This window comes from Salmo salar, chromosome 09 (genome assembly GCF_965601325.2).
Source record: "Salmo salar chromosome 09, fSalSal1, whole genome shotgun sequence".
Lineage (NCBI taxonomy): Eukaryota > Metazoa > Chordata > Actinopteri > Salmoniformes > Salmonidae > Salmo > Salmo salar.
The window spans coordinates 73317526-73331382 of NC_138299.1; positions in this window are offsets into that span (position 1 = coordinate 73317526).

The following is a 13857-nucleotide window of genomic DNA, read 5'->3' on the forward strand; positions in this document are numbered from 1 at the left end:
ATTTGACTTTATTATCCTCCAATGTCATTTGTAAATGTGCTTAAAAAAATGGGTGCAGGGAGACGGCGGCTGCAGTGGTTTTTATTAGCTCTACTTTATGTTTGGCTTGTAGAGATAATTATCCACATTAGCGGTATATAGTTCTCTCTTCCAGGGTGTCTTACTATAATGATGGATGATCTCTAAGGATTACAAACCGAGGTACTACACAAAAATGCATTATCTTGTTTTAAGTATCATCTTGTACAAACAGTCATTTATTTTCGGTGGATTGTTTGTTTGTGTTCACGTACAACTGTCCATTGCGTGAAAAGATAACAACAGATATTCAAGAGAGATCATTACCAGAAAGGAGAAGGTACCTTAGGAGAAGGAGTTTGATTGACATTTGTCAGACTAAACTCCCGTTCAGGCTTGTGCCTTAACTTCCTAAAATACCCACAGTAGTGTGAGTAGATCACATGCTTACTGAAGCCATGTAAATCAATAGCGCTAACTGGGTAGCTAGCTAACCACGAAGAATTAACAGGTAACGTTAGCCATCTCATGTTAATGTTACCTTGCACTGTGCGCTATGCACATTAAACAATATGGCTAGCTGCATATAGCTGGAGGAATAATTCTGAAGTTTGCTTTATGTATATCCTGTTTGTTTGTATTGCCATGTTTTGAAACTGTACATATGTACAGTACCAGTCAAAAGTTAGGACACACCTACCCATTCCAAGGTTTTTCTTTATTTTTACTATTTTCTACATTGTAGAATAATAGTGAAGACGTCAAAACAATGAAATAACACATATGGAATCAAGTAGTAACCAGTTTCACCTGGAATGCTTTTCCAACAGTCTTGAAGGAGTTCCCACATATGCTGAGCACTTGTGGGCTAATTTTCCTTCACTCAGCGATCCCAAACCATCTCAAGAAGGTTGGGTGATTGTGGAGGCCAGGTCATCTGATGCAGCACTCCATCACTCTCCTTCTTGGTCAAATAGCCCTTACACAGTCTGGATGTGTGTTGGGTCATTGTCCTGTTGAAAAACAAATGATAGTTCCACTAAGCGCAAACCAGATGGGAGGGAGTGTCACTGCAAAATGCTATGGTAGCCATGCTGGTTAAGTGTGCCTTGAGTTCTAAATAAATCACTGACGGTGTCAGGAATAATAATGCGACGGTTCTCTAAAAATAAATCAAATCAAGCGTGAGTAATAAGTAATAAAGAAGAGTATAAAGTAATAAAGAAGTAGCTAGCCAGTAGTTTTCAATGAGCGATATTCAAACAGTCTAAATGTAGAGAACGCAATATACAACTACATTGTAATGTGTTGTTAGCTGCTTGTGTCGGCCGGAGTAACGTTAGGATCGATACTGCCAGTTGACTAACTAGGTGCTGCCTGGCTCAGTGAGAAGAGAAGGCAAGTTTGATAATTTTGATTAGTTGTAGGGTACTTTAGAATGTTGAAATTATACATATACTAAAATGTCCCCCTCCCCCCCACAAAATGATTGAAGTCATATCATGGTCATTTCTTCATACTTAATTTATTAAATTTATTATTTTTTGGACAATGGAAGCACTTCCCACCTTCTTTGTATTATTAAGTACAATCATTAATTTATTATCAATATTCCACCTTTACAGCACGCAAAAGTAGAGAGCCCTGTGTGAAAGTCACATCAGACACCAACACCTTTCACCAACTGCAGCTCAGCATGCCAGCTACAGAAACGCTCTGTGGTGCAGCATCGGAGCCAATAATACCTGCAGGTTAATAAGGGAGAAAGGAAAGGGGGATACCTAGTCAGTTGTACAACTGAATGCATTCAACTGAAATGTGTCTTCCGCAATTAACCCAACCCCTCTGAATCAGAGAGGTGCGGGGGACTGCCATAATCGACGTCCACGTCTTCGACGCCTGGGGAACAGTGTGTTAACTTGCTCAGGGGCAGAACGACAGATTTTTACCTTGTCAGCTCGGCGATAAGATCCAGCAACCTTTCGGTTACTGGCCCAACGCTCTAAACACTAGGCAACCTACCACCCCCGGTGCATGTGTGTGTGCGTGTGCATGTTATAGTACTGACTGTGTTGTCCTGTTGTGGATCTATGGCAGTGTCGAGGCTGGTAGCGTTGAACAAGGAGACTGTGGGAGTGGTCAGCTTTCTGGTGATCTACCCCCTCTACCTGCCACTCTTTATTCTCTTCCGGATGAGCCATAGCAAGGTGACTCACACACACCTTTATAACTCAAACATACCTTTTTAACTCAAACACACCTTTATAACTCACAAACACCTTTATAACTCAAACATACCTTTATAACTCCCACACACCTTTATAACTCAAACACACCTTTACAACTCAAACATACCTTTATAACTCAAACATACCTTTATAACTCACAAACACCTTTGTAACTCACGCATACCTTTATAACTCAAACATACCTTTATAACTCACAAACACCTTTATAACTCACACATACCTTTATAACTCACACATACCTTTATAACTCACACATACCTTTATAACTCAAACATACCTTTATAATTCACACATACCTTTATAACTCAAACATTCCTTTATAACTCACACATACCTTTATAACTCACACATACCTTTATAACTCACACATACCTTTATAACTCACACATACCTTTATAACTCAAACATATCTTTATAACTCAAACACACCTTTATAACTCAAACATACCTTTATAACTCAAACATACCTTTATAACTCACAAACACCTTTGTAACTCACGCATACCTTTATAACTCAAACATACCTTTATAACTCACAAACACCTTTATAACTCACACATACCTTTATAACTCACACATACCTTTATAACTCACACATACCTTTATAACTCAAACATACCTTTATAATTCACACATACCTTTATAACTCAAACATTCCTTTATAACTCACACATACCTTTATAACTCACACATACCTTTATAACTCACACATACCTTTATAACTCACACATACCTTTATAACTCAAACATATCTTTATAACTCACTAACACCTTTATAACTCAAACATACCTTTATAACTCACAAACACATCTATAACTCAAACACACCTTTATAACTCAAACATACCTTTATAACTCAAACACATGTATAACTCAAACACACCTTTATAACTCAAACATACCTTTATAACTCAAACATACCTTTATAACTCACAAACACCTTTGTAACTCACACATACCTTTATAACTCAAACATACCATTATAATTCACAAACACCTTTATAACTCACACATACCTTTATAACTCAAACATACCTTTATAACTCAAACATACTTTTATAACTCACAAACACACCTTTATAACTCAAACATACCTTTATAACTCACAAACATACCTTTATAACTCACACATACCTTTATAACTCACACATACCTTTATAACTCACACATACCTTTATAACTCAAACATACCTTTATAACTCACACATACCTTTATAACTCAAACATTCCTTTATAACTCAAACATACCTTTATAACTCAAGCACACCTTTATAACTCACACACACCCACCCTTGCATCCATCTAGACACTCGTCACATCTCCACCAAAATGCACTTGAATCCCTGAACACATCCTAACGAGTGTGTTTGTGTGTGTCGTCCCTGCGTGTGTGTTCATCAGTGTGACAGTAGAGCAGGTGTCCTCCCAGGTGGATTAAGAGTCAGGGGAGATCGATTACTTCCTGGATAAATCCATGGCAGGAAGCTCCTTCCTCATCTACAAAGGGATTCCTGGAGAGGTACGTGTGTGTAATGTACACACACTTTTCCTCTCTCTAATAGTTGTCCTCTGTTTTCTTTTTTCCTCTGTTTCTGGCTGTTCAAAATGTGTTTTCAGGTTTAAGCAGAGTTCATGCAGATAACTAACTTGCCTCTGCAAACAAAGCTCATGGCACAACGGGACCAGTATTCGGATAACCTGAGGAAGGCAGTCCGCACCAAAGGAGGAGTTGCATGAATGAAGATCGGCAACATTACGGCAGCCACAGCTGAGGTGTTCATTTGGTGTTAGAAATTCTAATTCAAGGTCTTCTCTTTGCAATCTGAGTAGCTATTATAACTTAGTCCATTTGTGATTGTATCATCTATAACTATATACTTGTACATTGTAAAGAAAGGACCCAGCAAACAGTTCCATCTGGACACGTTTAGTCTTATTTCAGAGTGATGACATTAACATCAAGAGAGACTGCATCCTGAAATGCCTGTCTGTCTACCTCAAAGAGGACGAGAAGTTTGTCAAGTAGTACTTGGTTTGTATTGTGGATATGTCAACACGCTTTCTATGCAATCTAATGACAATTATAACAATGCTGAGGTGAAGTTTTACAAAATCGAGTGTCTAAAAAAATGCACGTCAAAACCTTGAATAAAACAGAAGCCTTCGATTAATATCTGATCAGTGCTTAATTTGGTGTTTTCTTTGTGTTTGTGTTGCATGTTCTTCAGAACTGCGACATGGCTGAGTCTGAGAAGGAGATAGCGTAGACTGTCATGGGGATTTACGTCATCCGAGGAAGATCCAGATGACGTCAGAATTGTGATTGAGGGTGTGAGGTTCTCATCGACCTGGGAAGCGGAGCCTTAGGATGTGCCATGTTGTTTGGTTGATCTATGCACTCAACCTGAGCTACACACAGCACCTCAAATGCACTTTGATGTGTTCCAGAAGATTCTAATTAACTTGGATGGAAACAAGCTTTCACCAAACATCCAACCACTCAAGACCAACATTTTTCAGTGATCAACTAAAAGGAGAAAGTGACAGTTTGCAGTCAACTGACAGAGTTTGCCCTTGTCTAGACATTGTTTAGGGCAAATGTCTGAACAGAGATGTTTATTTAACCATTATTTCACTCTTTTATGGCAGCTTTGGAGCAGTGGCTTCTTCCTTGCTGAGCAGCCTTTCAGGTTAGGTCGACATAGGACTTGTTTTACTGTGGATATAGATACTTTTGTACCTGTTTCCTCCAGCATCTTTTTTTACCTTTATTTAACTAGGCAAGTCAGTTAAGAACAAATTGTTATTTTCAATGATGGCCTAGGAACAGTGGGTTAACTGCCTTGTTCAGTGGCAGAACGACAGATTTGTACCTTGTCAGCTCGGTGATTCGATCTTGCCACCTTTCAACTACTAGTCAAACGCTTGAACCACTAGGCTATGCTGCCACCCCAAGGTCCTTCGCTGTTGTTCTGGGATTGATTTCCACTTTTCACACCAAAGTGCCTTCATCTCTAGGAGACAGAACATGTCTCCTTCCTGAGCGGTATGACGGCTGCGTGGTCCCATGGTGTTTATACTTGCATACTATTGTTTGTACAGATGAACGTGGTACCTTCAGGCGTTTAGAAATTCCTCCCAAGGATGAACCAGACTTGTGGAGGTCTACAATTATTTTTCTGAGGTCTTGGCTGATTTCTTTTGATTTTCCCATGATGTCAAGCAAAGAGGCACTGAGTTTGAAGGTAGGCCTTGAAATACATCCACAGGTTCACCTCCAATTGACTCAAATTATATCAATTAGCCTATCAGAAGCTTCTAAAGCCATGACATTGTTTTCTGGAATTTTCCAAGCTGTTTAGAGGCACAGTCAACTTAGTGTATGTAAACTTCTGACCCATTGGAATTGTGATACATTGAATTATAAGTGAAATAATCTGTCTGTAAACAATTGTTGGAAAAATGACTTGTGTCATGCACATAGTAGATGTCCTAACCGACTTGCCAAAACTATAATTTGTTAACAAGAAAATTGTGGAGTGGGTGAAAAAATGAGTTTTAATGACTCCAACCTAAGTGTATGTAAACTTCCGACTTCAACTGTAGGTAAGGATAAAGTGACTAGATAGTGGGATAGATAATAAACAGTAACAGCAGCGTATGTTAAGAGTCAAAAGAGATTAGTGCAAAAAGGGTCAATGCAGATGTTTCGGGTAGCTATTGGTTAACTATTTAACTTACTATTTAGCAGTCATAGCTTGGGGGTAGAAGCTGTTCAGGGACCTGTTGATTGCAGACTTGGTGCATCGGTACAGCTAGCCGTGCGGTAGCAGAGGGAACAGCCTATGACATTGGTGGCTGGAGAATTAGACAATCTTTAGGGCCTTCCTCTGACACCGCCTGGAATAGTCTTGGATGGCAGGGAGCTCGGCCATAATTATTTTATGTTCATTACAGCTCATTCAGAAGAACCAGTTGATATTCTATTTAGATTTTGTTGTTTTACAATTTCAGAACACCATTGTGTCTTGGCACAGTGCAATCTTCAAGTTTGTTATTTGGTTTACTTGATATACTTTCTGTCTTAAAGGTTGGTAATTGAGAAAAAACACTGTCTTTTAAACATTGCACAGCTTTGTTCACTTGTAAAGTATTTCATGTACAGTGGCTTGCGAAAGTATTCACCCCCTTGGCATTTTTCCTATTTTGTTGCCTTACAACCTGGAATTAAAATTGATTTTTTTTGCGGTTTGTATCATTTCATTTACACAACATGCCTACCACTTTGAAGATTCAAAATCATTTTTATTGTGAAACAAGAAATAAGACAAAAAAACGGACAACTTGAGCATCCATAACTATTCACCCCCACAAAGTCAGTACTTTGTAGAGCCACCTTTTGCAGCAATTACAACTAAAAGTCTCTTGGGGTATGTGTCTATAAGCTTGGCACATCTAGCCACTGGGATTTTTAACCATTATTTAAGGCAAAACTGCTCCAGCTACTTCAAGTTGGTTGGGTTCTGCTGGTGTACAGCAATCTCTAAGTCATACCACAGATTCTCAATTGGATTCAGGTCTGGGCTTTGACTAGGCCATTCCAAGACATTAAATGTTTCCCCTTAAACCACTTGAGTGTTGCTTTAGCAGTATGTTTAGGGTCAGTGTCCTGCTGGAAGGTGAACCTCCATCCCTGTCTCAAATCTCTGGAAGACTGAAACAGGTTTCCCTCAAGAATGTCCCTGTATTTAGCGCCATCCATCATTCCTTCAGTTCTGACCAAAACATCCCCACAGCATGATACTGACACCATCATGCTTCACTGTGGGGATGATGTTCTTGGGGTGATGTGAAGTTTTGGGTTTACGTCAGACATAGCATTTTACTTGATGGCCAAAAAGCTAAATTTTAGTCTCATCTGACCAGAGTACCTTCTTCCATATGTTTGGGGAGTCTCCCACATGCCTTTTGGCGAACACCAAACGTGTTTGCTTATTTTTTTCTTAAAGAAATTGCTTTTTTCTGGCCACTCTTCCGTAAAGCCCAGCTCTGTGGAGAGTGCGGTTTAAAGTGGTCCTATAGACAGATACTCCAATCTCCGCTGTGGAGCTTTGCAGCTCCTTCAGGGTTATCTTTGGTCTCTTTGTTGCCTCTCTGATTAATACCCTCCTTGCCCGGTCCGTGGGTTTTGGTGGGCGGCCTTCTCTTGGCAGGTTTGTTTTGGTGCCATATTCTTTCTATTTTTTTATAATGGATTTAATGGTGCTCCATGGGATGTTCAATTATATGCATATCCTAGCTTCTGGGCCTGAGTAACAGGCAGTTTACTTTGGGTACGTCTTTCATCCGAACTTCCGAACAAATTTTAAATTAATGGTGCTCCGTGGGATGTTCAAAGTTATATTTTTTTATAACCCAATCCTGATCTGTACTTCTCCACAACTTTGTCCCTGACCTGTTTGGTGAGCTCCTTGGTCTTCATGGTGCCGCTTGCTTGGTGGTGCCCCTTGCTTAGTGGTGTTGCAGACTCTGGGGCCTTTCAGAACAGGTGTATATATACTGAGATGATGTGACAGATCATGTGACACTTAGATTGCACACAAGTGTACTTTATTTAACTAATTATGTGACTTCTGAAGGTAATTGGTTGCACCAGATCTTATTTAGGGGCTATAATAAAAAAGGGGGTGTACACATATCCACGCACCACTTTTCTGATTTTTTTCATTTAACCCCTGGTCGGGCTATCGCCATTAGCATAACAAAATGTAATATATATTTTTTTCAAATATAGGACTATGTTATATCGTTTTATAGATACACCTCTCCTGAATCGAACCACGTTGTCCAATTTCAAAAAGGCTTTACAGCAAAAGCAAAACATTAGATTATGTTAGAGGAGTATATCGTAAAAGTAGCCACATAGCCATTTTCCGACCAACCACATGCATCACAAATAACCAAAAAACAGCTAAATGCAGCACTAACCTTTGACAATCTTCATCAGATGACACTCCTAGGACATCATGTTACACAATACATGCATTCTTTTGTTCGATAAAGTTCATATTTATATATAAAAACAGCATTTTACATCGGCGCGTAACGTTGACTAACTATTTTCCCTCAAATACGTCCGGTGAAACAGAGCTACAATTTACTAAATTACTATTCGAAAACATTTTTAAAATGTAATATTGTCATTCTAAGATTTATAGATTAGCACATCTCTTGAAAGCACCTGCAATGCCAGATTTAAAAATAACTTTACTGGGTAATCACACTTTGCGATAAAAGGGGATGCGATACTCAGAAAAATAGGCTACCGTTACAGGTCAGCGCCATCTTGGAACAATCGCATATCAAATCTACTCTTGTATACTATTGTCAATAATCCCTTACCTTTGATTATCTTCATCAGAAAGCACTTCCAGGTATCCCAGGTCCACAACAAATGTATTTTCGTTCGAAAAAGTTAATCCTTTACGTCCCAATAGCTTGTTCTTGTTAGTGCGTTCTGAAGGCTGCACCAAAAACTCCATCGGCTGCGGGACTCCTCTTTCAATAAAATGCATTTTTTTTTTTTTTAGGTTCGTTCAAACATGTCAAACGTTGTATAACATAAATCTTTAGGGCCTTTTTCAACCAGAGCTCCAATAAGATTCAAGGGGGACGATTGCATTGTCTTTCTAAACGTTTCGAAAGGGGAGGGTAGCCAGGGGCGCGGCGTCATAATGGTGATGGCCCTCCTCATGTGACCACTTTCCACAGCGTCTCATTCAGTCAGTTTTCACAGTAGGAGACTCAAACCACTTTGTAAAGACTGGGGACATCTAGTGGAAGCAATAGGAAGTGCTCAATTAACCATTGCTCACGGTGTGATTTATAGGCAAAGTGATGAAGTTGAGTCCGCAATTCAGAATTCCACATCCTGTTACGATCGGTCTCGGGGTTTTGACTGCCATATGAGTTCTGTTACATTTACATTTACATTTAAGTCATTTAGTAGACGCTCTTATCCAGAGCGACTTACAAATTGGTGCATTCACCTTATGATATCCAGTGGAACAACCACTTTACAATAGTGCATCTAAATCTTTTAAGGGGGGGTTAGAAGGATTACTTTATCCTATCCTAGGTATTCCTTAACCTCTATGGGCTAGGTGGGACGCTAGCGTGCCACCCGTGGTGCACTCCATCAACAGCAGGTGCATTTCAAGAGCGGCAAATTTGAATCCAAATAAATGTCAAAATTCAAATTTTTCAAACATACAACTATTTTACACCCTTTGAAAGATAAACATCTCCTTAATCTAACCACGTTTTACGATTTCAAAAAGGTTTTACGGCGAAAGCATAAATTTAGAGTATGTTAGGACAGTACATTTACAAGAGTTGTGTGTAATGTTTTGTCAAGTCAAAGACAGGGTCACCAAAACCATAAAACCAGCTAAAATGATGCACTAACCTTTTACAATCTCCATCAGATGACACTCCTAGGACATTATGTTAGACAATGCATGCATTTTTAGTTCTATCAAGTTCATATTTATATCCAAAAACAGCGTTTTACTATGGCATTGATGTTGAGGAAATCGTTTCCCTCCAATAACCGGCAGTCAAGTCAGCGTCACAAATTAAATAATTAAAATTAGAAAACATTGGTAAAATATTATATTGTCATTTAAAGAATTATAGATTTACATCTCTTGAACGCAATCAACTTGCCAGATTTAAAAATAACCTTACTGGGAAATCACACTTTGCAATAATCTGAGCACTGCGCCCAGAAAAATACGCGTTGCGATACAGACTAGACGTCATGTTGGGGAGATCTAAAATCGAAAATACTATGTAAATAATCCATTACCTTTGATTCTCTTCATCAGATGTCACTTCCAGGTATCACAGGTCCATAACGAATGTAGTTTTGTTCAAAAAAGCTCATCATTTATGTCCAAAAATCTCCGTCTTGTTAGCACATGATCTAAGCCAGCCGGACTTCTCGTCATGAACGAGGGGAAAAAATATATTTCCGTTCGTTCAAACATGTCAAACGTTGTATAGCATAAATCATTAGGGCCTTTTTTAACCAGAACATGAATAATATTCAAGGTGGACGAATGCATACTCTTTTATAACGTATTGGAACGAGGGTACCCAACATGAACTCGCGCGCCAGGTGTCTAATGGGACATCATCGTTCCATGGCTCTTGTTCGGTCAGATCTCCCTCCAGAAGACTCAAAACACTTTGTAAAGGCTGGTGACATCTAGTGGAAGCAATAGGAAGTGCCAAAATATTCCTCAGCCCCTGTGTTTTTCAATGGCATAGGTTTAAAGGTAATACAACACATCAGGTATCCACTTCCTGTCAGAAAATGTCTCAGGGTTTTGCCTGCCAAATGAGTTCTGTTATACTCACAGACACCATTCAAACAGTTTTAGAAACTTTAGGGTGTTTTCTATCCATATGTAATAAGTATATGCATATTCTAGTTACTGGGTAGGAGTGGTAACCAGATTAAATCGGGTACGTTTTTTATCCAGCCGTGTCAATACTGCCCCCTAGCCCTAACAGGTTAAATTACAGGTTGTAATGCAACAAAATAGGAAAAACGTCAAGAGGGATGAATACTTTTGCAAGGCACTGTAGTGATTACCTGGCCCTTTTTGTCCTACATAGCACGATCATTTCCATGTGCCATTTCTATCAACAGTTCACATCATCTGCCCAATTTGAAGGAAGCAGACATTTGAGAGATTCAGTGAATAGAATTGGTGTTGGAAGTTGTTTCAATTGAATCCTCAATGACTACCTCTGTTTGTTATGCTACCGTATGTGGGAAGGAACTGCAATAACTGTTTTGTAACTTGAAATAAGCTTTAGTCTGACTATTGTTGGATTTATTCAACCAGTTTGAGTATGATTTACACAATTGAATTGTATTGACATTTTACACAAAATGACAATGGGCACAACTAACATAGATACAGTGTTTTGGTATCACAACAGCACATTTTGTTTATCCAAATGAATTAAATCAGGTCAATATTAAAGATTTGATTTATGTTGGATTTAGACAGGGTTTAGACTCATGGGTTAAGTTGGAATTATTTAAATCATTTAGAAATTCGAAATTCGACACATATTTAAAATGCGTTCATCTCATGTTTTATGTTTATGAGCTTGTGGGTGCCAAGCAGTGAGATCCAGAGGTCAGGGTCCTAAGCTAGCAGCAGATGGTGGATGGTTTGTGTTTAATTATTGTCGGTCGACAGGCTGAGATGAACTAGGCTTGTAAACGCTGCTACCCAGTGATCAATCTAATGTTTGGAGCATTTATAAAACTCCCTATTATCTCCCACATCTTCCTCTAATGCATGCATCCCACATGGCCATCCTCACTCCTTCTTCACCCCACTCACACTCCATCCTCCTCACTCTCATAACAATGTACCTATACAGGAGCGCATTTATATGCTAATAGACTCGGTAGCACCACTGGTGTGGTGGTGGCCATAGTGTGTGTGTGTGTGTGTGTGTGTGTGTGTGTGTGTGTGTGTGTGTGTGTGTGTGTGTGTGTGTGTGTGTGTGTGTGTGTGTGTGTGTGTGTGTGTGAGATGCAGGGCTGCCTCAGTACACGATCAACAGCACAACACTGTCATTAGATAGTCTAGCCCAGCGGAGCGTTGGGCCAGAAATCAAAAGGTCACTGGTTTGAGTCCCCGAGCCAACTAGATGAAAAATCTGTCAATGTGCCCTTGAGCAAGAAACTTAACCCTTAACCCAGAGCATCTGCTAAATGACTAAAATGAAAAACGTTTCAGTACAACCAGGCCTGTGTTTAACTCCAGATAAATATTTGAACACAATGATGTTCATAACAGGTTGTTGAAAGTCAACGCTGGAATATTACAGTGCGATAATATTGCTTACAGAAAAGAAATGCCTGAACAGCAAATCCGGACATTCGTTACAAATGCAGACACCCAGTCAAATGACTCTCTTATAACCAAGGGGGGTACACTATCTGGGGAGAAAATACCCTCTCAGGCTGGGATATATTCTCTGTGTTGCACAGAAGTGTGTGTCTGCGGGTGTGTATGTTGTGGTAGTGTGTATGTGGTGGTGTGTTCCTATGCGTTAAGTGTATGGCAGACTATGAACTAACTTACTGATCAGCTATTTATAATTCTTGAAACAGACAGTGTTCAAAGTGTTTATGGCTAAGTTTAGGCATAACACCCGGATTTTGAAGTTTAGGGTTAAGTTTAGGCATTAACTCCAAATGGTTAAGGTTTGAGATAGGCTTAAAACAGCAATCTATCTCTGGATTTGAACTTGCAACCTTTTGAATCAGAGGTAGATGCTAATGCAAATCCCCATCCACAACGCCCAAGCAAAACCAGAACCTACACTCCCTGCTGCCCCTAGTGGCCGGTTTCCACATCATCTCCCGACGTCCTCCGACATGGATGGACGTCGAATACTGACTTGTATCACGGGTGACCTGGCTGCGACAGACAATCTGATAGATATACAGATAGAGAGAGGGATGGATGGAGGAATGGAGGGATGGGGGGGATAGGGGGAAACAGATGCTGGCTGATCTTCCCCCTCCCTGGGGCGAGGGAGAGATTGGGCTCAATGGACACAGGATTAGTGTAATGTAAGACCATCCTGCCAACTGCTGCTGCTGTGCTCTCTCTCTGTGCGTGATTTGGGTGCATGTTTGTGTGTGTGTTGTTGTGTGTGTGTTTCTGCGTGCATGCCCTCGTGCTTCTTTGTGTACATGTGTCTGTGTGTATGAGTATATGTGTGTGTGTCTGTGTACGCTCCCTGTGTATGTGTGATTCCCGTTGACTATCTAATCCGAGAGGCTGCTGGAAGAACAAGCGTGTCTGAGTTCTTGTCACTCCTGATTGGCAAAAGCCGGCAAAAACACCCACAAACTCACCATCACAGCCTTGGCATCAGAAGCCAAGGATGCCACGCTGTCACAACCAAAGACTCCCTCCATCTGTCCGCATACTTTCAAAATTTTAGTAGCAACTTCGTTTCTATCTCACGTTTCCACTGTAAACATAGTAGATGTCTTATTTTTTTTTTTAAGAGATAAAGCCAGGTTATTTTTCAAAAGAGCAGCAGAGGGCATTTTAAGTAATGAATCAAGCAGCTCACCAACTACTAGAACCAACACAGCAGAAACAACCTCTAAACTATTGTTATTTTCCATCGTCTTGTCTGGCGTGTGTGTGTGTGTGTGTGTGTGTGTGTGTGTGTGTGTGTGTGTGTGTGTGTGTGTGTGCATGCGTGTGTGTGTGTGTGTGTGTGTGTGTGTGTGTGTGTGTGTGTGCGTGCGTGTGCGTGTGCGTGTGCGTGCGTGAGCATGAGCGTGAGAGAGAGAGTGTGATTGAGTGCAAGTATATTAAAGAGTCACTGCTTCACGCTGTTTTAAAGTCATACACACACACCCCGCTGCCCCACTGCAATCCCATAGATCAATAGTGTTTAAGCAGAAAGCTAGGAGCTAGTGGGGGGGAGCTAGGTGAGGGAAGTGAGAGTGTGCTCTAAATGCCACAGGGCT